The sequence below is a fragment of the Microcaecilia unicolor genome, chromosome 3 (assembly GCF_901765095.1).
Source record: "Microcaecilia unicolor chromosome 3, aMicUni1.1, whole genome shotgun sequence".
NCBI lineage: Eukaryota > Metazoa > Chordata > Amphibia > Gymnophiona > Siphonopidae > Microcaecilia > Microcaecilia unicolor.
In genome coordinates this window covers 112,758,118-112,783,557 of record NC_044033.1, presented here as the reverse complement: position 1 = coordinate 112,783,557, position 25,440 = coordinate 112,758,118, and the positions used below count along the sequence as shown (strand labels likewise).

The following is a 25,440-nucleotide window of genomic DNA, read 5'->3' as shown; positions in this document are numbered from 1 at the left end:
CTAAGGACTGATTTGGATAAAGTACCACAGGAGCAAAGAAAGAAAGAAACAAGCCACAAAACTGATAGCAGAGTACTAGCAAACTCAGCTCAGCCAAAGTGCAAGGCCTCAACAGCACACTTTCTAAAGCTATTCTTATACCCAAAAGAAAGCCCAGCAAAGCAGGGCCACTCAAAAATTGAGAAAATCTCATCGACACCCCTCTCCACGGAAATCTTTAGTAAAAGGCGAAAGATTTATTCGTGCTGAAGAGAGATCAGAGAATACAACAGCAATCCCCTGGCTATTCTCAGGGCAACCGGAGCCGTCCTGCCTAAGGTCGAGGCGAGTAAAATCACCGACTCCCCTGCTGAACGGGCGCCCTGAAAGCAGCGCCCAGGGCCACCTCTGAGCCTTAAGGCCATGCAGAGGGCGTTCTTTGGGCTGAAAAGCTTGTCTCATCTGGCGGAAAAGGCACTTTGAAGATTCAGTTCCTGCATGCTATGCAAATCAGTCCAGGGCTGATGGCTAGGCAGGGGCTAGGGTGCACAGTGGGCCGGGATCGGCGGCATGGAGGCCACAATCCTGTGGCACGCCAGGCCGTAGTAGCATACGCCTGAGAGGTTGCCGAGCTCGGCCCTCTTTAAGCTAAGAAAGCTCGAGCCCTGCAAACGCTTGACGTTCTGGCCATCACAGCAGAAGTGCTTGAGAGCTTTTACTGGTCGGTAACGGAAAACGTTGAAGCAGCTGCTAGCCAGGGAGATGAGCTAGGTGGTCGACGTAGGAAATCAAACGAGCGGGCAATGGACGGAGAGGGAAGCTTCGCCCGCTCGCTTCTCTCACTCACTCGCTCGCAGCAACCCAGTACCCCGAAAGGGTTAGGCAGGCTCCAACTTACAGGAGGGCCTCTAAGCGGCATCACTGAGCAAAGGGAAGGGAAGGGAAGGAGTGCTAGGCTGTGCTGCTGCAGCATGAGGAGGACTAGCTAGTGACATCCCAAGGGTTGGAACCTAGGGCAAAGTGCCCGATGCGCTGAGCTGACAATTTAACAAAGTAGGAGGAGAGCAAAACAAAAAAAAAAAAACACTGACTGGGCTACTGGGAGAAGGAGCTTGCATGGCTATGAGAGCCAAGCAGGGAAATGGAAGCTCTTCCCTGTGTACAAAGCATAACCCCCAGCCAAACCAGACTTGTGAAAACAATCTTTTCGCAGTACCAGAAGCTAGCACCAAACAAGTACAGGTGAGCAGTGGTGTGCCAGGGCTTCCTGCCGGCTGTTGTAGCTACTGACTTACACAGATACCACAACTCAGAGAGGGAAGATCACAGTATTTCTATATGTGCACAAAAGTCCACCCTGGAAATTAAGGAGCAGGTAGCTCCTCCTAAGGACTGATTTGGATAAAGTACCACAGGAGCAAAGAAAGAAAGAAACAAGCCACAAAACTGATAGCAGAGTACTAGCAAACTCAGCTCAGCCAAAGTGCAAGGCCTCAACAACACACTTTCTAAAGCTATTCTTATACCCAAAAGAAAGCCCAGCAAAGCAGGGCCACTCAAAAATTGAGAAAATCTCATCGACACCCCTCTCCACGGAAATCTTTAGTAAAAGGCGAAAGATTTATTCGTGCTGAAGAGAGATCAGAGAATACAACAGCAATCCCCTGGCTATTCTCAGGGCAACCGGAGCCGTCCTGCCTAAGGTCGAGGCGAGTAAAATCACCGACTCCCCTGCTGAACGGGCGCCCTGAAAGCAGCGCCCAGGGCCACCTCTGAGCCTTAAGGCCATGCAGAGGGCGTTCTTTGGGCTGAAAAGCTTGTCTCATCTGGCGGAAAAGGCACTTTGAAGATTCAGTTCCTGCATGCTATGCAAATCAGTCCAGGGCTGATGGCTAGGCAGGGGCTAGGGTGCACAGTGGGCCGGGATCGGCGGCATGGAGGCCACAATCCTGTGGCACGCCAGGCCGTAGTAGCATACGCCTGAGAGGTTGCCGAGCTCGGCCCTCTTTAAGCTAAGAAAGCTCGAGCCCTGCAAACGCTTGACGTTCTGGCCATCACAGCAGAAGTGCTTGAGAGCTTTTACTGGTCGGTAACGGAAAACGTTGAAGCAGCTGCTAGCCAGGGAGATGAGCTAGGTGGTCGACGTAGGAAATCAAACGAGCGGGCAATGGACGGAGAGGGAAGCTTCGCCCGCTCGCTTCTCTCACTCACTCGCTCGCAGCAACCCAGTACCCCGAAAGGGTTAGGCAGGCTCCAACTTACAGGAGGGCCTCTAAGCGGCATTACTGAACATGGGGAAGGGAAGGGAAGGAGTGCTAGGCTGTGCTGCTGCAGCATGAGGAGGACTAGCTAGTGACATCCCAAGGGTTGGAACCTAGGGCAAAGTGCCCGATGCGCTGAGCTGACAATTTAACAAAGTAGGAGGAGAGCAAAACAAAAAAAAAAAAACACTGACTGGGCTACTGGGAGAAGGAGCTTGCATGGCTATGAGAGCCAAGCAGGGAAATGGAAGCTCTTCCCTGTGTACAAAGCATAACCCCCAGCCAAGCCAGACTTGTGAAAACAATCTTTTCGCAGTACCAGAAGCTAGCACCAAACAAGTGCAGGTGAGCAGTGGTGTGCCAGGGCTTCCTGCCGGCTGTTGTAGCTACTGACTTACACAGATACCACAACTCAGAGAGGGAAGATCACAGTATTTCTATATGTGCACAAAAGTCCACCCTGGAAATTAAGGAGCAGGTAGCTCCTCCTAAGGACTGATTTGGATAAAGTACCACAGGAGCAAAGAAAGAAAGAAACAAGCCACAAAACTGATAGCAGAGTACTAGCAAACTCAGCTCAGCCAAAGTGCAAGGCCTCAACAGCACACTTTCTAAAGCTATTCTTATACCCAAAAGAAAGCCCAGCAAAGCAGGGCCACTCAAAAATTGAGAAAATCTCATCGACACCCCTCTCCACGGAAATCTTTAGTAAAAGGCGAAAGATTTATTCGTGCTGAAGAGAGATCAGAGAATACAACAGCACTCCCCTGGCTATTCTCAGGGCAACCGGAGCCGTCCTGCCTAAGGTCGAGGCGAGTAAAATCACCGACTCCCCTGCTGAACGGGCGCCCTGAAAGCAGCGCCCAGGGCCACCTCTGAGCCTTAAGGCCATGCAGAGGGCGTTCTTTGGGCTGAAAAGCTTGTCTCATCTGGCGGAAAAGGCACTTTGAAGATTCAGTTCCTGCATGCTATGCAAATCAGTCCAGGGCTGATGGCTAGGCAGGGGCTAGGGTGCACAGTGGGCCGGGATCGGCGGCATGGAGGCCACAATCCTGTGGCACGCCAGGCCGTAGTAGCATACGCCTGAGAGGTTGCCGAGCTCGGCCCTCTTTAAGCTAAGAAAGCTCGAGCCCTGCAAACGCTTGACGTTCTGGCCATCACAGCAGAAGTGCTTGAGAGCTTTTACTGGTCGGTAACGGAAAACGTTGAAGCAGCTGCTAGCCAGGGAGATGAGCTAGGTGGTCGACGTAGGAAATCAAACGAGCGGGCAATGGACGGAGAGGGAAGCTTCGCCCGCTCGCTTCTCTCACTCACTCGCTCGCAGCAACCCAGTACCCCGAAAGGGTTAGGCAGGCTCCAACTTACAGGAGGGCCTCTAAGCGGCATTACTGAACAAGGGGAAGGGAAGGGAAGGAGTGCTAGGCTGTGCTGCTGCAGCATGAGGAGGACTAGCTAGTGACATCCCAAGGGTTGGAACCTAGGGCAAAGTGCCCGATGCGCTGAGCGGAAAATTTAACAAAGTAGGAGGAGAGCAAAAAAAAAAAAAAAAAACACTGACTGGGCTACTGGGAGAAGGAGCTTGCATGGCTATGAGAGCCAAGCAGGGAAATGGAAGCTCTTCCCTGTGTACAAAGCATAACCCCCAGCCAAACCAGACTTGTGAAAACAATCTTTTCGCAGTACCAGAAGCTAACACCAAACAAGTGCAGGTGAGCAGTGGTGTGCCAGGGCTTCCTGCCGGCTGTTGTAGCTACTGACTTACAGCAGATACCACAACTCAGAGAGGGAAGATCACAGTATTTCTATATGTGCACAAAAGTCCACCCTGGAAATTAAGGAGCAGGTAGCTCCTCCTAAGGACTGATTTGGATAAAGTACCACAGGAGCAAAGAAAGAAAGAAACAAGCCACAAAACTGATAGCAGAGTACTAGCAAACTCAGCTCAGCCAAAGTGCAAGGCCTCAACAACACACTTTCTAAAGCTATTCTTATACCCAAAAGAAAGCCCAGCAAAGCAGGGCCACTCAAAAATTGAGAAAATCTCATCTACACCCCTCTCCACGGAAATCTTTAGTAAAAGGCGAAAGATTTATTCGTGCTGAAGAGAGATCAGAGAATACAACAGCACTCCCCTGGCTATTCTCAGGGCAACCGGAGCCGTCCTGCCTAAGGTCGAGGCGAGTAAAATCACCGACTCCCCTGCTGAACGGGCGCCCTGAAAGCAGCGCCCAGGGCCACCTCTGAGCCTTAAGGCCATGCAGAGGGCGTTCTTTGGGCTGAAAAGCTTGTCTCATCTGGCGGAAAAAGCACTTTGAAGATTCAGTTCCTGCATGCTATGCAAATCAGTCCAGGGCTGATGGCTAGGCAGGGGCTAGGGTGCACAGTGGGCCGGGATCGGCAGCATGGAGGCCACAATCCTGTGGCACGACAGGCCGTAGTAGCATACGCCTGAGAGGTTGCCGAGCTCGGCCCTCTTTAAGCTAAGAAAGCTCGAGCCCTGCAAACGCTTGACGTTCTGGCCATCACAGCAGAAGTGCTTGAGAGCTTTTACTGGTCGGTAACGGAAAACGTTGAAGCAGCTGCTAGCCAGGGAGATGAGCTGGGTGGTCGACGTAGGAAATCAAACGAGCGGGCAATGGACGGAGAGGGAAGCTTCGCCCGCTCGCTTCTCTCACTCACTCGCTCGCAGCAACCCAGTACCCCGAAAGGGTTAGGCAGGCTCCAACTTACAGGAGGGCCTCTAAGCGGCATCACTGAGCAAAGGGAAGGGAAGGGAAGGAGTGCTAGGCTGTGCTGCTGCAGCATGAGGAGGACTAGCTAGTGACATCCCAAGGGTTGGAACCTAGGGCAAAGTGCCCGATGCGCTGAGCTGACAATTTAACAAAGTAGGAGGAGAGCAAAACAAAAAAAAAAAACACTGACTGGGCTACTGGGAGAAGGAGCTTGCATGGCTATGAGAGCCAAGCAGGGAAATGGAAGCTCTTCCCTGTGTACAAAGCATAACCCCCAGCCAAGCCAGACTTGTGAAAACAATCTTTTCGCAGTACCAGAAGCTAGCACCAAACAAGTGCAGGTGAGCAGTGGTGTGCCAGGGCTTCCTGCCGGCTGTTGTAGCTACTGACTTACACAGATACCACAACTCAGAGAGGGAAGATCACAGTATTTCTATATGTGCACAAAAGTCCACCCTGGAAATTAGGGAGCAGGTAGCTCCTCCTAAGGACTGATTTGGATAAAGTACCACAGGAGCAAAGAAAGAAAGAAACAAGCCACAAAACTGATAGCAGAGTACTAGCAAACTCAGCTCAGCCAAAGTGCAAGGCCTCAACAACACACTTTCTAAAGCTATTCTTATACCCAAAAGAAAGCCCAGCAAAGCAGGGCCACTCAAAAATTGAGAAAATCTCATCTACACCCCTCTCCACGGAAATCTTTAGTAAAAGGCGAAAGATTTATTCGTGCTGAAGAGAGATCAGAGAATACAACAGCACTCCCCTGGCTATTCTCAGGGCAACCGGAGCCGTCCTGCCTAAGGTCGAGGCGAGTAAAATCACCGACTCCCCTGCTGAACGGGCGCCCTGAAAGCAGCGCCCAGGGCCACCTCTGAGCCTTAAGGCCATGCAGAGGGCGTTCTTTGGGCTGAAAAGCTTGTCTCATCTGGCGGAAAAAGCACTTTGAAGATTCAGTTCCTGCATGCTATGCAAATCAGTCCAGGGCTGATGGCTAGGCAGGGGCTAGGGTGCACAGTGGGCCGGGATCGGCGGCATGGAGGCCACAATCCTGTGGCACGCCAGGCCGTAGTAGCATACGCCTGAGAGGTTGCCGAGCTCGGCCCTCTTTAAGCTAAGAAAGCTCGAGCCCTGCAAACGCTTGACGTTCTGGCCATCACAGCAGAAGTGCTTGAGAGCTTTTACTGGTCGGTAACGGAAAACGTTGAAGCAGCTGCTAGCCAGGGAGATGAGCTAGGTGGTCGACGTAGGAAATCAAACGAGCGGGCAATGGACGGAGAGGGAAGCTTCGCCCGCTCGCTTCTCTCACTCACTCGCTCGCAGCAACCCAGTACCCCGAAAGGGTTAGGCAGGCTCCAACTTACAGGAGGGCCTCTAAGCGGCATTACTGAACAAGGGGAAGGGAAGGGAAGGAGTGCTAGGCTGTGCTGCTGCAGCATGAGGAGGACTAGCTAGTGACATCCCAAGGGTTGGAACCTAGGGCAAAGTGCCCGATGCGCTGAGCTGACAATTTAACAAAGTAGGAGGAGAGCAAAACAAAAAAAAAAAAACACTGACTGGGCTACTGGGAGAAGGAGCTTGCATGGCTATGAGAGCCAAGCAGGGAAATGGAAGCTCTTCCCTGTGTACAAAGCATAACCCCCAGCCAAGCCAGACTTGTGAAAACAATCTTTTCGCAGTACCAGAAGCTAGCACCAAACAAGTGCAGGTGAGCAGTGGTGTGCCAGGGCTTCCTGCCGGCTGTTGTAGCTACTGACTTACACAGATACCACAACTCAGAGAGGGAAGATCACAGTATTTCTATATGTGCACAAAAGTCCACCCTGGAAATTAGGGAGCAGGTAGCTCCTCCTAAGGACTGATTTGGATAAAGTACCACAGGAGCAAAGAAAGAAAGAAACAAGCCACAAAACTGATAGCAGAGTACTAGCAAACTCAGCTCAGCCAAAGTGCAAGGCCTCAACAACACACTTTCTAAAACTATTCTTATACCCAAAAGAAAGCCCAGCAAAGCAGGGCCACTCAAAAATTGAGAAAATCTCATCGACACCCCTCTCCACGGAAATCTTTAGTAAAAGGCGAAAGATTTATTCGTGCTGAAGAGAGATCAGAGAATACAACAGCACTCCCCTGGCTATTCTCAGGGCAACCGGAGCCGTCCTGCCTAAGGTCGAGGCGAGTAAAATCACCGACTCCCCTGCTGAACGGGCGCCCTGAAAGCAGCGCCCAGGGCCACCTCTGAGCCTTAAGGCCATGCAGAGGGCGTTCTTTGGGCTGAAAAGCTTGTCTCATCTGGCGGAAAAAGCACTTTGAAGATTCAGTTCCTGCATGCTATGCAAATCAGTCCAGGGCTGATGGCTAGGCAGGGGCTAGGGTGCACAGTGGGCCGGGATCGGCGGCATGGAGGCCACAATCCTGTGGCACGCCAGGCCGTAGTAGCATACGCCTGAGAGGTTGCCGAGCTTGGCCCTCTTTAAGCTAAGAAAGCTCGAGCCCTGCAAACGCTTGACGTTCTGGCCATCACAGCAGAAGTGCTTGAGAGCTTTTACTGGTCGGTAACGGAAAACGTTGAAGCACCTGCTAGCCAGGGAGATGAGCTAGGTGGTCGACGTTGGAAATCAAACGAGCGGGCAATGGACGGAGAGGGAAGCTTCGCCCGCTCGCTTCTCTCACTCACTCGCTCGCAGCAACCCAGTACCCCGAAAGGGTTAGGCAGGCTCCAACTTACAGGAGGGCCTCTAAGCGGCATTACTGAACAAGGGGAAGGGAAGGGAAGGAGTGCTAGGCTGTGCTGCTGCAGCATGAGGAGGACTAGCTAGTGACATCCCAAGGGTTGGAACCTAGGGCAAAGTGCCCGATGCGCTGAGCTGACAATTTAACAAAGTAGGAGGAGAGCAAAACAAAAAAAAAAAACACTGACTGGGCTACTGGGAGAAGGAGCTTGCATGGCTATGAGAGCCAAGCAGGGAAATGGAAGCTCTTCCCTGTGTACAAAGCATAACCCCCAGCCAAACCAGACTTGTGAAAACAATCTTTTCGCAGTACCAGAAGCTAGCACCAAACAAGTACAGGTGAGCAGTGGTGTGCCAGGGATTCCTGTCGGCTGTTGTAGCTACTGACTTACGCAGATACCACAACTCAGAGAGGGAAGATCACAGTATTTCTATATGTGCACAAAAGTCCACCCTGGAAATTAGGGAGCAGGTAGCTCCTCCTAAGGACTGATTTGGATAAAGTACCACAGGAGCAAAGAAAGAAAGAAACAAGCCACAAAACTGATAGCAGAGTACTAGCAAACTCAGCTCAGCCAAAGTGCAAGGCCTCAACAGCACACTTTCTAAAGCTATTCTTATACCCAAAAGAAAGCCCAGCAAAGCAGGGCCACTCAAAAATTGAGAAAATCTCATCGACACCCCTCTCCACGGAAATCTTTAGTAAAAGGCGAAAGATTTATTCGTGCTGAAGAGAGATCAGAGAATACAACAGCACTCCCCTGGCTATTCTCAGGGCAACCGGAGCCGTCCTGCCTAAGGTCGAGGCGAGTAAAATCACCGACTCCCCTGCTGAACGGGCGCCCTGAAAGCAGCGCCCAGGGCCACCTCTGAGCCTTAAGGCCATGCAGAGGGCGTTCTTTGGGCTGAAAAGCTTGTCTCATCTGGCGGAAAAAGCACTTTGAAGATTCAGTTCCTGCATGCTATGCAAATCAGTCCAGGGCTGATGGCTAGGCAGGGGCTAGGGTGCACAGTGGGCCGGGATCGGCGGCATGGAGGCCACAATCCTGTGGCACGCCAGGCCGTAGTAGCATACGCCTGAGAGGTTGCCGAGCTCGGCCCTCTTTAAGCTAAGAAAGCTCGAGCCCTGCAAACGCTTGACGTTCTGGCCATCACAGCAGAAGTGCTTGAGAGCTTTTACTGGTCGGTAACGGAAAACGTTGAAGCAGCTGCTAGCCAGGGAGATGAGCTGGGTGGTCGACGTAGGAAATCAAACGAGCGGGCAATGGACGGAGAGGGAAGCTTCGCCCGCTCGCTTCTCTCACTCACTCGCTCGCAGCAACCCAGTACCCCGAAAGGGTTAGGCAGGCTCCAACTTACAGGAGGGCCTCTAAGCGGCATTACTGAACAAGGGGAAGGGAAGGGAAGGAGTGCTAGGCTGTGCTGCTGCAGCATGAGGAGGACTAGCTAGTGACATCCCAAGGGTTGGAACCTAGGGCAAAGTGCCCGATGCGCTGAGCTGACAATTTAACAAAGTAGGAGGAGAGCAAAACAAAAAAAAAAAAACACTGACTGGGCTACTGGGAGAAGGAGCTTGCATGGCTATGAGAGCCAAGCAGGGAAATGGAAGCTCTTCCCTGTGTACAAAGCATAACCCCCAGCCAAGCCAGACTTGTGAAAACAATCTTTTCGCAGTACCAGAAGCTAGCACCAAACAAGTGCAGGTGAGCAGTGGTGTGCCAGGGCTTCCTGCCGGCTGTTGTAGCTACTGACTTACACAGATACCACAACTCAGAGAGGGAAGATCACAGTATTTCTATATGTGCACAAAAGTCCACCCTGGAAATTAGGGAGCAGGTAGCTCCTCCTAAGGACTGATTTGGATAAAGTACCACAGGAGCAAAGAAAGAAAGAAACAAGCCACAAAACTGATAGCAGAGTACTAGCAAACTCAGCTCAGCCAAAGTGCAAGGCCTCAACAACACACTTTCTAAAGCTATTCTTATACCCAAAAGAAAGCCCAGCAAAGCAGGGCCACTCAAAAATTGAGAAAATCTCATCGACACCCCTCTCCACGGAAATCTTTAGTAAAAGGCGAAAGATTTATTCGTGCTGAAGAGAGATCAGAGAATACAACAGCACTCCCCTGGCTATTCTCAGGGCAACCGGAGCCGTCCTGCCTAAGGTCGAGGCGAGTAAAATCACCGACTCCCCTGCTGAACGGGCGCCCTGAAAGCAGCGCCCAGGGCCACCTCTGAGCCTTAAGGCCATGCAGAGGGCGTTCTTTGGGCTGAAAAGCTTGTCTCATCTGGCGGAAAAGGCACTTTGAAGATTCAGTTCCTGCATGCTATGCAAATCAGTCCAGGGCTGATGGCTAGGCAGGGGCTAGGGTGCACAGTGGGCCGGGATCGGCGGCATGGAGGCCACAATCCTGTGGCACGCCAGGCCGTAGTAGCATACGCCTGAGAGGTTGCCGAGCTCGGCCCTCTTTAAGCTAAGAAAGCTCGAGCCCTGCAAACGCTTGACGTTCTGGCCATCACAGCAGAAGTGCTTGAGAGCTTTTACTGGTCGGTAACGGAAAACGTTGAAGCAGCTGCTAGCCAGGGAGATGAGCTAGGTGGTCGACGTAGGAAATCAAACGAGCGGGCAATGGACGGAGAGGGAAGCTTCGCCCGCTCGCTTCTCTCACTCACTCGCTCGCAGCAACCCAGTACCCCGAAAGGGTAAGGCAGGCTCCAACTTACAGGAGGGCCTCTAAGCGGCATTACTGAACATGGGGAAGGGAAGGGAAGGAGTGCTAGGCTGTGCTGCTGCAGCATGAGGAGGACTAGCTAGTGACATCCCAAGGGTTGGAACCTAGGGCAAAGTGCCCGATGCGCTGAGCTGACAATTTAACAAAGTAGGAGGAGAGCAAAACAAAAAAAAAAAAACACTGACTGGGCTACTGGGAGAAGGAGCTTGCATGGCTATGAGAGCCAAGCAGGGAAATGGAAGCTCTTCCCTGTGTACAAAGCATAACCCCCAGCCAAACCAGACTTGTGAAAACAATCTTTTCGCAGTACCAGAAGCTAGCACCAAACAAGTACAGGTGAGCAGTGGTGTGCCAGGGCTTCCTGCCGGCTGTTGTAGCTACTGACTTACGCAGATACCACAACTCAGAGAGGGAAGATCACAGTATTTCTATATGTGCACAAAAGTCCACCCTGGAAATTAGGGAGCAGGTAGCTCCTCCTAAGGACTGATTTGGATAAAGTACCACAGGAGCAAAGAAAGAAAGAAACAAGCCACAAAACTGATAGCAGAGTACTAGCAAACTCAGCTCAGCCAAAGTGCAAGGCCTCAACAACACACTTTCTAAAGCTATTCTTATACCCAAAAGAAAGCCCAGCAAAGCAGGGCCACTCAAAAATTGAGAAAATCTCATCGACACCCCTCTCCACGGAAATCTTTAGTAAAAGGCGAAAGATTTATTCGTGCTGAAGAGAGATCAGAGAATACAACAGCACTCCCCTGGCTATTCTCAGGGCAACCGGAGCCGTCCTGCCTAAGGTCGAGGCGAGTAAAATCACCGACTCCCCTGCTGAACGGGCGCCCTGAAAGCAGCGCCCAGGGCCACCTCTGAGCCTTAAGGCCATGCAGAGGGCGTTCTTTGGGCTGAAAAGCTTGTCTCATCTGGCGGAAAAAGCACTTTGAAGATTCAGTTCCTGCATGCTATGCAAATCAGTCCAGGGCTGATGGCTAGGCAGGGGCTAGGGTGCACAGTGGGCCGGGATCGGCAGCATGGAGGCCACAATCCTGTGGCACGACAGGCCGTAGTAGCATACGCCTGAGAGGTTGCCGAGCTCGGCCCTCTTTAAGCTAAGAAAGCTCGAGCCCTGCAAACGCTTGACGTTCTGGCCATCACAGCAGAAGTGCTTGAGAGCTTTTACTGGTCGGTAACGGAAAACGTTGAAGCAGCTGCTAGCCAGGGAGATGAGCTAGGTGGTCGACGTAGGAAATCAAACGAGCGGGCAATGGACGGAGAGGGAAGCTTCGCCCGCTCGCTTCTCTCACTCACTCGCTCGCAGCAACCCAGTACCCCGAAAGGGTTAGGCAGGCTCCAACTTACAGGAGGGCCTCTAAGCGGCATTACTGAACAAGGGGAAGGGAAGGGAAGGAGTGCTAGGCTGTGCTGCTGCAGCATGAGGAGGACTAGCTAGTGACATCCCAAGGGTTGGAACCTAGGGCAAAGTGCCCGATGCGCTGAGCTGACAATTTAACAAAGTAGGAGGAGAGCAAAACAAAAAAAAAAAACACTGACTGGGCTACTGGGAGAAGGAGCTTGCATGGCTATGAGAGCCAAGCAGGGAAATGGAAGCTCTTCCCTGTGTACAAAGCATAACCCCCAGCCAAGCCAGACTTGTGAAAACAATCTTTTCGCAGTACCAGAAGCTAGCACCAAACAAGTGCAGGTGAGCAGTGGTGTGCCAGGGCTTCCTGCCGGCTGTTGTAGCTACTGACTTACACAGATACCACAACTCAGAGAGGGAAGATCACAGTATTTCTATATGTGCACAAAAGTCCACCCTGGAAATTAAGGAGCAGGTAGCTCCTCCTAAGGACTAATTTGGATAAAGTACCACAGGAGCAAAGAAAGAAAGAAACAAGCCACAAAACTGATAGCAGAGTACTAGCAAACTCAGCTCAGCCAAAGTGCAAGGCCTCAACAACACACTTTCTAAAGCTATTCTTTTACCCAAGGGTTGGAACCTAGGGCAAAGTGCCCGATGCGCTGAGCTGACAATTTAACAAAGTAGGAGGAGAGCAAAACAAAAAAAAAAAACACTGACTGGGCTACTGGGAGAAGGAGCTTGCATGGCTATGAGAGCCAAATCAGGGAATGGGAAGCTCTTCCCTGTGTACACCAGTGGCGTAGCCAGACCTGACATTTTGGGTGGGTCTGGAGCTAATATGGGTGGGCACTATGTATATAGGTATGATGGATTTCTAAGTAGTCTGCCCAACAGCTGCCCTGCATCAATATAAACCACATATATACTTAATAGAAAAACAGATATTTGTAATACATTATCCCATATCTTAAACTTAACCAGACATAAGTCTGCAATAATGGCAAACATCTCAATACACATGACAGGATCCTGCAATATAATTACAGCAATAGCATATATCCTTCAAACTTTGCTTTATAACAAATGCCTGATTAAGTAAACGTTGAAGTCTTTTTCACTTCCTCTAGCTCTACTCTATCTCCCTTCTGATGCTGACAAAATAAAATGTGGTATATATCCTTCAACTTACATTATAATATATATGCCTTATTAAGCTGTATTAATCAAACATTTAAAATTTGGTAAATATACCTTTGAAGACTTCTTCCTTTTCTACCTACTATGGAATTTGTCGCATATAGAAAACATAGCTAGAATGTTTCCTCTTATAGCTTTCCTAGGAAAAATGTATTTAAATTCGGGTATCACCTCAATAATAGCAACACAAAATCCCTTCACCTCGAGGTACTTTGTGAAGTAAGAGAAAATCCTGCAAAGAAACCTCTTAGAGTCTATGTTGCAAACTTTAACCAAATCTGAATACAAATGCCAATAACAGTACCTTTAAAAAGGCAGCAGTGAATACATACAACAGCAATACGCATCTCATTGGAAAGGCCAGACAAGTCAGAATCCTAGATCCACACAAACTACATGCCAGCAAAATCTCTCACCTGCTGGATCACACGCAGAACACAGACCAACCCTCATCAATTATAGAATTAAGGACCAAAAATCAGAAATTGTCTTGTAGCCTGGCATCAGTCCTTCTCTTCCTTACCCCCCTAACCATCCTTGTAGCCTGGCATCGGCCTTTCCCTTCCTTATCCCACCATGATCCAGCCCTTCTACTCTACCCCCACTATCCATTCCCATAGCCCAGCATCAGTCCTTCCCTTCCTCACCATCCATCTGATAACTAGGCATCTGCCCCACCCCTCCCTGCACGCAGCCTAGCATTAACCCTGTCCTACCCCCTTACCCATAACTCCCTAGTATGGCATCCCCTCACCCCCACCCAGAAACCTGCCCACATTAAATATAAAGCTTTTAAATAATAACAATATTATTATTATTTTAACCTGGGAACTGCAGAGACTTCCCCACCCCAAAGCCCACAAACATAAAAAATACAACTTGTTAAAAAAACTTGGGCATTGAGCCCACCCCCACCCAAAAACACATTTAAATTTGTTGGTGGGTTTCTGCTTGGGCTCGTCACTGTCTAGGGGGGAAACTCCTCACGCTCCCCTCTGCCCCCCATGCGAGCATTTAAGGCATACCTTTGCTGGCAGGGATGCCGACTATCTTTCTCTTTTGATCTAGGCACAGGAAAAAAAAAGATTTTAAATGCTCCCAGGTTTCAACCTAATTCATGTTTAATGTGGGAATATAAATGTTATAAATAACTTAAAACAAGTAAATAAATAGATAGAAACTCTGGATGTTGAGCACCTGATTCTCATAATATATCTAATTTAGTGGCTCTTTCCAGGAGAAAAAAAATCTCTACATGAATACAATAGTGCTAGAGTGTCCCTATAACCTGCCCCTCCTCCAAATGACACACTAATTACGATTTATAACAATTTACTACTCTACCTATGAAAAGCTGGCATGTTTGAACATATAAGTGAGATTAAATAAACATGCTACCAACATTAAAGAATGACAACATGGATGCAGCAGCTCAAACGACTGCTTGCTTTGTTTGGGATGATGGTAGGGGAAAGAGACAAACCTCTGAGGAATCCTGACTAGATTGATGCATAAAGGTGGCAGCAGGAGGTATATCGCAAGTGATGAAACACACAAAGCAGTCATGGCATGCAAGTTTCTGAAAGCTGCATGAAAACAAACAGTACTCTATCGAAACTAGCAGTGCAATTGCCCCGGGATATTTATCAAAGAATGTTTCTCTACAGGTTGTGGAGTGTGGTAGCCGTGTTAGTCCACTCTTAAGGTTATCAATAGAAATCAAACAAAATAAAACATGGAAAAGAAAATAAGTTGATACCTTTTTTATTGGACATAACTTAATACATTTCTTGATTAGCTTTCGAAGGTTGCCCTTCTTCGTCAGATCGGAAATAAGCAAATGTGCTAGCTGACAGTGTATATAAATGAAAACATTCAAGCATTACTATGACAGTCTGACAGGGTGGGAGGATGGGGGTGAGAGGAGGTATGCATGGGGACATCAAAGCATATCATTGATATTCCATCAGGATGGGTGTAGATAGGTGAGGGGTGGGGTGATTTGGACAGAGGGTGAAGAAACTCTGAAACAATTTTATTCTGCCTTCAATACATACCATCCTACAATCAGATTCAAAATTGACTACTCCCCAGAAAAAGTCAATTTTTTGGACACCACGGTCTCAATCAGTGATGGCTGTATACAAACATCTATATACAAGAAACCCACAGACAGATGCAGCTACCTCCACAACTCCAGCTTCCATCCTTCACATACAAAAAGATCCATCATTTACAGCCAAGCCACAAGATACCACTGTATCTGCTCTGACCCAGGGGACAGAGACAGACACCTTAAAAGCCTGACTGCATCCTTCAAACAGAAAGGCTACAACCCCAAAATAATCTCCAAGAATATTGCCTCCTCCCTCAAAACACTCAGGGAGAATCTGCTACAGTACAAGGAGAAAAAATCCAACGACAGAATCCCCCTTGTAGTGATCTACAATCCAGAGCTGGAAAAATTGAGGAAAATCATAAGAGATCTACAACCTATACTCCAGGAGGATGAATTACTGAAAGAGATATTCCCATCCCCACCAGTACTGGCCTTCCGACAGCCACCCAACTTAAAACACAAGCTAATCAGAAGTAAACTTCCATCACAGACTGAAAAGGAACAGAAGGGCACACTTCCCTGTAATTTATCCAGTTGCAAACTATGCCAAAATATTTCACAGGACCCCACAGTCATCCACAAAGGAAAGATATTCAACATAAAGGAATCTTTCACTTGCTCATCTTCCAATGTGGTATATATCATTCAGTGTAAAAAATGTAACGAAGGATGCTATATTGGAGAAACAGGCCAGATGCTTAAGACAAGATTAAATTTACATAGACATCACATGAACAATACTGGTGCCAGTAGGGTTCCCACCCCTGTTGGTCAGCATTTTACAGGACCAGGACACTGTACCAGTGACTTCACAGTGAGAATCCTAAAAGGTAACTTTAAAACCATACAAGAACGTAAGACCTTTGAAATCAGAATGATTGAATATTTTAACATCCAACAGAAAGGACTTAACAAGGATCTTGGGTTCCTAGCCCATTATAAACCATAAAGCTGTATTTCTCTGTTGATCACCCCACCCCTCACCTATCCACACCCATCCTGTTAGAATATCAATGATATGCTTTGATGTCCCCATGCATACCTCCTACCCACCCCCATCCTCCCACCCTGTCAGACTGTCATAGTAATGCTTGAATGTTTTCACTTATATACACTGTCAGCTAGCACATTTGCTTATTTCCGATCTGACGAAGAAGGGCAACCTTCGAAAGCTAATCAAGAAATGTATTAAGTTATGTCCAATAAAAAAGGTATCATCTTATTTTCTTTTCCATGTTTTATTTTGTTTGATTTCTATTGATAATCTACAGGTTGTAAAAGAGAGCTCCGTAATCAAACAGTCAGGTATGCTTTTTCAAAACTGAGGTTGACAACAGACTCAGCCTACACAAAACATAGCCCCAGACCATTTCAGCAATCGCAGGAATCCTGACACTTGGAATCTCTTCACTTTTGAAAGCAGGGTACGGATTAACATATCTAACCTCTTTGAGCTGCAGCCCTGCCTTCACTGTTGCCGGCTTCCAAGTCCCAGCCGGTACTTCGGTGGCCTGAAGGCTGAAGCAAGAACCTTGAGCTGCAAACCTCATGCTTGTGGCAGAAATTTCCTTGTGACACCGGTCTGCGTGCCACGGGGAACGGAGGTAAGGCAAGGCAGGCAGAGAGCTCCTGTTTTTTTTGCTGCGTGTGTGGCTGTGAGCAGAGCCAATGAGGCTGGAGCCCTGGCAATTTCCTTAAGCCTAAGACAGAATTGATTGGTGGATCAGGCAAAACTGGGTGGACCTGAGCCATGATTGGGTGGGCCTTGGCCCACCCAGGCCCACCCGTAGCTACGCCCCTGGTGTACACAGCATAACCCCCAGCCAAGCCAGACTTGTGAAAACAATCTTTTTGCAGTACCAGAAGCTACCACCAAACAAGGGCAGGTGAGCAGTGGTGTGGCAGGGCTTTCTGCCGGCTGTTGTAGCTACTGACTTACACAGGTACCACAACTCAGAGAGTGAAGATCACAGCATTTCTATCTGTGCACAAAAGTCCACCGTGGAGGTTAGTGAGCAGGTAGCTCCTCCTAAGCACTGATTTGGATAAAGTACCACAGGATTAAAGAAAAAAAAAAGAAACAAGCCACAAAACTGATAGCAGAGTACTAGCAAACTCAGCTCAGCCAAAGTGCAAGACCTCAAGAACACACTTTCTAAAGCTATCATTATACCCAAAAGAAAGCCCAGCAAAGCAGGGCCACTCAAAAATTGAGAAAATCTCATCGACACCCCTCTCCATGGAAATGTTTACTAAAAGGCAAAAGATTTATTCGTGCTGAAAAGAGATCAGAGAATACAGCAGCACTCCCCTGGCTATTCTACTACTATTTAGCATTTCTATAGCGCTACAAGGCGTACGCAGCGCTGCACAAACATAGAAGAAAGTCAGTCCCTGCTCAAAGAGCTTACAATCTAATAGACAAAAAATAAAGTAAGCAAATCAAATCAATTAATGTGTACAGGAAGGAGGAGAGGAGGGTAGGTGGAGGCGAGTGGTTACGAGTCAAAAGCAATGTTAAAGAGGTGGGCTTTCAGTCTAGATTTAAAGGTGGCCAAGGATGGGGCAAGACGTAGAGGCTCAGGAAGTTTATTCCAGGCGTAGGGTGCAACGAGACAGAAGGCGCAAAGTCTGGAGTTGGCAGTAGTGGAGAAGGGAACAGATAAGAAGGATTTATCCATGGAGCGGAGTGCAAGGGAAGGGGTGTAGGGAAGAACGAGTGTGGAGAGATACTGGGGAGCAGCAGAATGAGTACATTTATAGGTTAGTAGAAGAAGTTTGAACAGGATACGAAAACGGATAGGGAGCCAGTGAAGTGACTTGAGGAGAGAGCCAGTGAAGTGACTCAGGGCAACCGGAGCTGTGCTGCCTAAGGTCGAGGCGAGTGAAATCACCGAAGGCTATCATATTTACATTTTGAGCACCAGTTTATACAGGTGTTGAGTGGGATACGACAGAGGTAATATAACTGTAAACATGAGATTACAGATGTGCTTCTTCCTTTGCTTGGTAATGGAGATCTGAATACAACTGTCTGTTCACTGCATGATTATGTATTTTGTAGTGTTGTGTTGCAATAAAGCTTGTTGTTGTACAAATTTGATCCTGAATGTATTTTGTTTGTAATTAAAATCTTCTGATTGTTGTGGGCTGAGTATTTGCCCCTAAGAAAATTGTTGAAATGTTATGATACTGTGTTTGGCATTGTGTTTCCTTTAGGTGGCACTATTGTCTTTTTTAATAGTCCCCTAAATATTATTAAGTGCTGAGCAGTCCTTGCTTGCTATTGCTAATCTGGTTAAGTTTATTTTATTTTAGTTTTGTTTGCATTATTAACTAAATTGTTTGCTCTTGGGTTTGTTTTTGAAGATCTAATGTTTATGAATATTTTTATTAAAGTTTAAAATTCTCTATATTGTATTGTATCATTTCTGGCAATGTTTTATTGTAAACCGCTTTTCTTTTTCTCTAGATTAATATTGATTGAGTATTAGAAACTAATATATAGTAGGGCTGACGTGAAGGGTCATAATTGAACGGCGCCGGCCAAATAGATGGCCGGCCATCGATATGGCCGGCGCCAGAAAGAGCTGTCCCGAACCGTATTATTGAAAAAGATGGCCGGCCATCTTTCGTTTCGATAATACAGTTCGGGCCGGCCAAATGTCAGAGATGGCCGGGTTTGAGATGGCCGGCATCGGTTTTTGCCGATAATGGAAACTAATGCCGGCGATCTCAAACCCAGCCAAATCCAAGGCATTTGGTCGTGGGAGGAGCCAGCATTTGTAGTGCACTGGGCCCCCTGACATGCCAGGACACCAACCGGGCACCCTAGGGGACACAGCAGTGGACTTCAAAAATTGCTCCCAGGTGCATACCTCCCTTACCTTGTGTGCTGAGCCCCCCAAACCACCCCAAATCCCACTACTCACAACTCTACACCACTACCATAGCCCTTATGGGTGAAGGGGGCACCTACACGTGGGTACAGTGGGTTTGGGGGGGGGGGTTGGAGGGCTTCCATTTACTAGCACAAGTGTAACAGGTAGGGGGGGGTGGGCCTGGGTCCACCTGCCTAAAGTGCACTGCACCCACAAAAAACTGCTCCATGGACTTGCATACTGCTGTCTGGGAGCTGAGTATGACATTTCAGGCTGGTAAAAAAAAAATATATATATATATATATATATATATATATTTTTTTTTTGTGGGAGGGGGTTGGTGACCACTGGGGGAGTAAGGGGAGATCATCCCCGATTTCCTCCAGTAGTCAGTTGGGGCACCTTTTTGAAGCTTAGTCCTGAAAAAAAAGGGACCAAGTGAAGCCAGTGAAATGCTCGTTAAGGCCAGCTTTCTTTTTTCCATGATCAGGCAAAGCCAGCCATCTCGTGTCCCGTCCCCGGTCTTCCTTTGCTACCCTACCGACACCCCCCTTGAAGTTTGGCTGGCTCCACGACGGAAAGCAGTTGACGCCGGCCAAAATCGGCTTTCCATTATACTGATTTGGCCAGGTTCAGGAGATCGCCGGCCATCTCCCGATTTGTGTCGGAAGATGGCCAGCGATTTCCTTCGAAAATAAGCTGGATAGATACTTCTCTTAGGAGTAATGTCTCTGAACAGGTTTGTTTTGCACATCCCATTATAGTAGTGAACCTTAGTCCTAAGCCAGGGTATGTGGAGTCTGATCTCATTATTTGAAATTTACTTCGAACACTTGCTGGAGTACTTATCTTTCTTTCTGTGGCGTGTTTACAAATACCAGATTGGTTTCTTGTAAATTAATAGGATAAAATAATGTGGTTGCTATGTTAGTGCACTTGAAGACACAGAAAGAAAGCTGTAAATATAGGCCCAGGAACGGTTGTACGCACAATTTGGACATGCAACCAAATTAGTCTGCAAAACTTTTGGCACCATATATAGAATTTGGGGGTAAGTGTTCATCTGCTTATTCATCTTCATATGTAGTTTTTTAACCCTTACATGAGTTTATTAGATTCTTTTATGTTTAGATGTTTTGTTTTTAACATTCATATAGATATAATTTTACTGTGTGTGTACATATTTTTTTATCTTTTAATTTATTTATGTATTTATTTTAGGGAGTGTTAAAAATTAGCACGCGCTATTAGCATGTGCTAATTTTTAGTGTGTGCTAAAAGCGCTGGCGCATCTTTGTAAAAGACCCCTTTAGGGCCCCTTTTACCAAGCTGTGGCAAATGGGGGCCGGTGCTGGCATTGGCGTGTGTTTTTCACGCATGTCGAGGCCTTTTACCACAACAAGTAAAAGGTAGGTCTTTTCTTCAGGAAATGGCTGTGCGGCAAGTGAAGCACTTGCCTTGCGGTCATTTTGGGGGGAACCCTTACCGTCACTCATTGAGGTGGCGGAAGGGCTCCTGTGCTAAACCGGCACCGGGGACAGACCAGCGCTACAAAAATACAATTATTTTTGTAGTGCTGGATATGATGGCGCTGTGGGTGGGAACTACTACCGGGCTGCTGTGGTAGCCCAGTGGTACTCTTTTTTAGCGAGCCGTAAGCAAGCGTTGGGCTTACCACCACTTTGTCAAAAGGGCCCCTTAGTGTTTTATTCTGTCATTTTTAGACTCCCATGATTTTTTTTTAATTTCTTGCTTTGTTATGGACTTTTTATGTAATTTTGGTACTTTTGGAATTGTACTTGTTGTTTGTTTTTCTTAATTTTCTGGTTTTAGTTTGAATATATATTGGTATAACTCATTTTCTTATGACTTAGAGGCCCTGTTACTAAGATGCACTAAGAAATAGCTTAGTACGTTCTAATGTAGGACTTTCCTGCAGCCTAAGCCCAGTTCTAATGCATCCCTAAAACAGGGATTTTTTTTTTCTTTTTGCAGCTCCTGTGCTAATTATTCCATTAGCACATGAGACTTGCAAAAATATGAATGTGGAGACACTTACCACCTCCTATTTAGGAAGTGCTAAGTGCTCTCATATAACTCTGTGTTAGCTAATTAGAGCATGCTAATGTGAATGCACTAGCTGAATCTCAAATTAAACTCTGGAATTCGTTGCCAGAGAATGTGGTAAAGGCAGTTAGCTTAGCGGGGTTTAAAAGGGTCTGGAAGGCTTCCTAAAGGAAAAGTCCATAGACCATTATTAAATTGACTTGGGGAAAATCCACTGCTTATTTCTGGGATAAGCAGCATAAAATATATTGAGCTTTTCTGGGATCTTGCCAGGTATTTGTGACCTGGATTGGCCACTGTTGGAAACAGGATGCTGGGCTTGATGGACCCTTGGTCTGTCTCAGTGTGGCAATACTTTTGTACTTATGTACTTATTAATAACGCTTCCCCGCCCATGACTTGCTCCTTCCCCCCCCCCCAAAAAAAAAACTAACACAATTAGTGTGCATTGACAGGAAAATTACTTGGTAAATCTTTTTTTCCCCGTTTAAAAGAGTTTAGAAAAAGTGCCCCTTACACTGTTCCTCTAATCTGAGCAGGAGTCCTCCACCTAAGTCTTGCCAGTGGGTGGTGCTGTTTCACTATCACATTTTCAATAGTGAGGGACAGGCAAGCTCTGCAGGACTCAAGTTTCAATGTATTGGAAATTATACCCCGCCCATGAAATATTATGAAATATTATATTATCTAAAATAATGTAAGGGAAAGACATTGAAAACACAATATTGACCCCCCCCCCCCCCCCCCCCACACACACACTGGTAGCAATGCAGTTGGAAGACTCCAGCTCAGCTTAGAAGGAACAGTGGCCGCGTAGTGATTAAGTTGTTAGCTTTATTGCTGCTTTTCTTGTAATTTGAACATTTAATAAATCTAAAATAAACAAATCACCCTTGCTCTAGCCTATTGCTGTTGGGACCTTCTTCTCCACTTCAGCCTAGATGAAGTGCAGTTCCTTCACCAGTTTGAATGTAGACTGTCCTCTGTTTTCCTACTGAGACACTGCAGGCCACCAACTGGATAACTATCTAGATAAAGCTAGGAAAGCAAAAAGGGTAATGATGCTGAATATCCATAATTTTTTTATATTTGCAGTGAACAGTCTTTATAGGCACTGTTCCCTCTAAGCTGATCCGGAGTCTTCCAACTGCATTGCTGCAAGTGTGTGTGTGGGGGTGGGGGGGGGGGTAGAGTTTCAATTTTGTGCTGTGAATGGCTAGAGACAGCCAGATTCCCTGGAGTCCTGCAGAGCTTGCCTGTCCCTCACTGTTGAAAATGTGACAGTGAAACAGCACCACCCACTGGCAGGACTTAGGTGGAGGACTCTAACTCCTTTAAATGCTAACATACACTTAACATGGGGGAAAAAGATTTACTGAGTAAATTTTCCCATCAATGCACACTAATCAAGTGCTATTTTTTGAGGGAAGGGGCGTCATGAGCAGGGAAGCATTATTCAGATAGCGCATTTACATTAGCATGCGCTAATTGGCATGGCTAATTGGAGTACTCCTGCTCAGCTTAGATGGAACAGTGTTTATAGAAAATGTTTACCCAACAGGGTTCAAATTTGGATTTATTTACAATATTTACAAGCCACACAATCTTCAAAATCCTTGGCAGAGAGCAAATAGAGAGATTTATAGGTTTGCCTCAGGCAGATTAGCATAGAATATTTTATAACATTCTAAAACTTTAGCACATAAAATATAGAGCTGCCAAGGAGGCCAAATTATTGAGAGGGAGATTTTAAGCCGTGCCTCCAACTCTGCCCAACTCCTCCCAGCCACGCTCCAGTTCCACCTCACTCTGTCCAGCCATCCCTCAAATCTGTCCTCTCCCCCTCTTGGCTCCATCCCCTGACAGATCATAGTTGTGACACTAAAAGCCACCCCCCCCCCCCTCAGTAGAGGAGTGGCCTAGTGGTTAGGGTGGTGGACTCTGGTCCTGAGGAACTGAGTTCAATTCCCACTTCAGGCACAGCTCCTTGTGACTCTGGGCAAGTCACTTAACCCTTCATTGCCCCAGATACAAATAAGTACCTGTATATGTAAGCCGCATTGAGCCTGCCATGAGTGGGAAAGCGTGGGGTACAAATGTAACTAAAATAAAAAAAAAAGAAAGCAGAAGATGCCTAAATAAAATGTCATTTCCTGCTGCTGCTGCTACTACTAATTAACATTTCTATAGCGCTACAAGGTGTACGCAGCACTGCACAAACATAGAAGAAAGACAGTCCCTGCTCAAAGAGCTTACAATCTAATAGACAAGAAATAAAGTAAGCAAATCAAATCAATTAATGTGTACAGGAAGGAGGAGAGGAGGGTAGGTGGAGGCGAGACTGCAGGACCAGTCTCATGAACAAGAGCTGTGAATGGTTGCAGTTGTTATCACGAGACTGGTTCTGCGGCAGCAGGAAATGACATCTTATTAATGCATCTCCTGGGAGATCACGTGGTGCGATGAGCTGAGCAGCTGTGCTTTGCTTCAGCTCGAGAGCCCCCGCTCCACGCTTGGAAAAAACTGCATGACAAACGCTTGAAATTTGAATTGGTGGTCTTAATATTATTGTATGGACAGATTTATTACTAAATCCCCAGCTGGAATGGCGTTACGAACGGGGAAAAGAGAGAAAGAGAAGACCAAACTGCTTACCCCCGATTCCAAGATGGCGGCGGCTCCGGTGCAGGCGGACCAAATATTTACAAGTTCGCAACTTGAACAGATCACTTTGGCAGTCGCAAAGGCCTGGCAGCCGAAGTGGGACGTGTTGGACCAAAAGTTGGATGCCATTCACACAAAATTGGAGGGACTGGAGACCCGCACGGAGGATCTTGAGACTCGGGTCTCGGCCCTTGAAGACGACTCCCAGGGTTATAATGCGGACCTCCGCGACGTCAAAAAACAACTTCAAGAGCACATGGAAAAACTTGAAGACCTTGAGAACCGTTCCCGAAGGAACAATCTTCGGATCGTAGGCCTCTCAGAGAACATCCCAGACAGAAACCTGTCGGAGTGGCTTACAACTTGGTTAGCAAAAGAGTTGGCGTTGTCGGACTCCCTGGGGCCCCTAATAATAGAACGAGCACATCGCGTGGGACGCCCCAGAGAAAATCAAACCAGACCGCGGGTGATTGTAATGCGCCTGCTGAACTACCACCAAAAAATGGAAATACTAAACGGATTCAAGATCCGCAGAGGGGAACTAAAACATGACGGGCGACAAGTGCTAATGTTTCAAGATTACTCAGCGGGGGTCCAGGAACAACGACGGAAATACCACCCTTTGTGCTCCATGTTGGCTCAAAAGCAAATTCGCTTTATTCTTCAGTACCCTGCATCACTAAAAATATTAAATCAAGGACAATGGAGAGTTTTTCAGTCCCCTGAGGAAGCGAAAACCCTTTTAAGGGAACAAGGCATACTAGAAGGAGAATGAGAACATTACCACTAACATCTGGGGATTGATGGAAAGAATATTATAGCGGCAGTAAGTACAGAAAATAAACGCTTAACGGGGCGCGGGAGGCTCTCAGTAATCCAGGTGATCTCTTGCTAATTCCGGGTTTAGGCCTGGAAAGATGGCTGAAGGGATGGTAATGAGGGGGGGGGGGGGAAGAAGGGAGGGAGGGGGGGATTCAGGGAAAGAATTGGAATTTTGTCTGTATGTAATAAGGGTCTAGTTTGGTGCCAAGAGACAGGATGTGCTCCTAATCGGGAATGGTTAAAATTAGCTTATAAGATAAACATGAGGGTTAATATGCGACTTCGGAGCTGGGGAGACCTAGTAGCATCCCAGAGGTGGAACAGAGTGGCTATACAGAGGGTAATTTCATCAAGGACAGAAGGGTTAGGAAATAATGACTACTAGGATAATATCGTGGAATGTAGGGGGTATTAGTTCCCCGGTTAAGAGGGCCAAGATCCTTACAGCGTTAAAAAGACACAAAGCAGACATAGCGTGTTTACAAGAGACACGCCTAACAGATAAGGAACATTCTAAACTGCAAAAATTGTGGGTTAGTGAGGTATTTGCGGCCTCATCTCAGAGTAGGAAAGGAGGAGTTGCGGTCCTATTTAGGAAGGGGCTCTCATATAAAACAACTGTATTAGACAGAGGGGTCAAAGGAGATTATATCTTATTACGTGTGTGGCTCCCAGGGAAAGAATTTACGTTACTTGTCTTATATGGGCCCAATAACTATGAAGCCACATTCTTTAAATCCTTAGCTGGGAAATGCCTGCACAATGGGAGTGGAGACCTGATAGTTGTGGGAGATTTTAACGCAGTGATTGACCCGCGTCAGGATTGCTCAAACACACTAGCCTCTCATTACCGGGGGACACGAGCTAGGGAGTTCCAAGGGTTCAACCAGACTCTTGA

At 47.4% G+C, this 25,440-nt stretch overlaps 10 non-coding genes across 10 annotated transcripts; all 10 read right to left on the bottom strand.

Annotated features, from left to right (window-relative positions):
- Positions 1 to 149: 149 nt before the first annotated feature.
- On the bottom strand, positions 150 to 265 carry LOC115467414. The gene has a single exon (XR_003941709.1). It is a non-coding gene; the product is annotated as a U5 spliceosomal RNA (small nuclear RNA).
- A 1,248-nt stretch (positions 266 to 1,513) lies between these two features.
- Positions 1,514 to 1,629, bottom strand: LOC115467413. Its single transcript, XR_003941708.1, has one exon. It is a non-coding gene; the product is annotated as a U5 spliceosomal RNA (small nuclear RNA).
- Positions 1,630 to 2,877: 1,248 nt separating this feature from the next.
- LOC115467412 lies at positions 2,878 to 2,993 on the bottom strand. Its single transcript, XR_003941707.1, has one exon. It is a non-coding gene; the product is annotated as a U5 spliceosomal RNA (small nuclear RNA).
- A 1,249-nt stretch (positions 2,994 to 4,242) lies between these two features.
- Positions 4,243 to 4,358, bottom strand: LOC115467421. Its single transcript, XR_003941715.1, has one exon. It is a non-coding gene; the product is annotated as a U5 spliceosomal RNA (small nuclear RNA).
- Positions 4,359 to 5,605: 1,247 nt separating this feature from the next.
- Positions 5,606 to 5,721, bottom strand: LOC115467420. Its single transcript, XR_003941714.1, has one exon. It is a non-coding gene; the product is annotated as a U5 spliceosomal RNA (small nuclear RNA).
- Positions 5,722 to 6,969: 1,248 nt separating this feature from the next.
- LOC115467411 lies at positions 6,970 to 7,085 on the bottom strand. The gene has a single exon (XR_003941706.1). It is a non-coding gene; the product is annotated as a U5 spliceosomal RNA (small nuclear RNA).
- A 1,247-nt stretch (positions 7,086 to 8,332) lies between these two features.
- Positions 8,333 to 8,448, bottom strand: LOC115467410. Its single transcript, XR_003941705.1, has one exon. It is a non-coding gene; the product is annotated as a U5 spliceosomal RNA (small nuclear RNA).
- A 1,248-nt stretch (positions 8,449 to 9,696) lies between these two features.
- LOC115467409 lies at positions 9,697 to 9,812 on the bottom strand. The gene has a single exon (XR_003941704.1). It is a non-coding gene; the product is annotated as a U5 spliceosomal RNA (small nuclear RNA).
- A 1,248-nt stretch (positions 9,813 to 11,060) lies between these two features.
- LOC115467408 lies at positions 11,061 to 11,176 on the bottom strand. The gene has a single exon (XR_003941703.1). It is a non-coding gene; the product is annotated as a U5 spliceosomal RNA (small nuclear RNA).
- Positions 11,177 to 17,289: 6,113 nt separating this feature from the next.
- Positions 17,290 to 17,405, bottom strand: LOC115467423. Its single transcript, XR_003941717.1, has one exon. It is a non-coding gene; the product is annotated as a U5 spliceosomal RNA (small nuclear RNA).
- Positions 17,406 to 25,440: the final 8,035 nt, after the last annotated feature.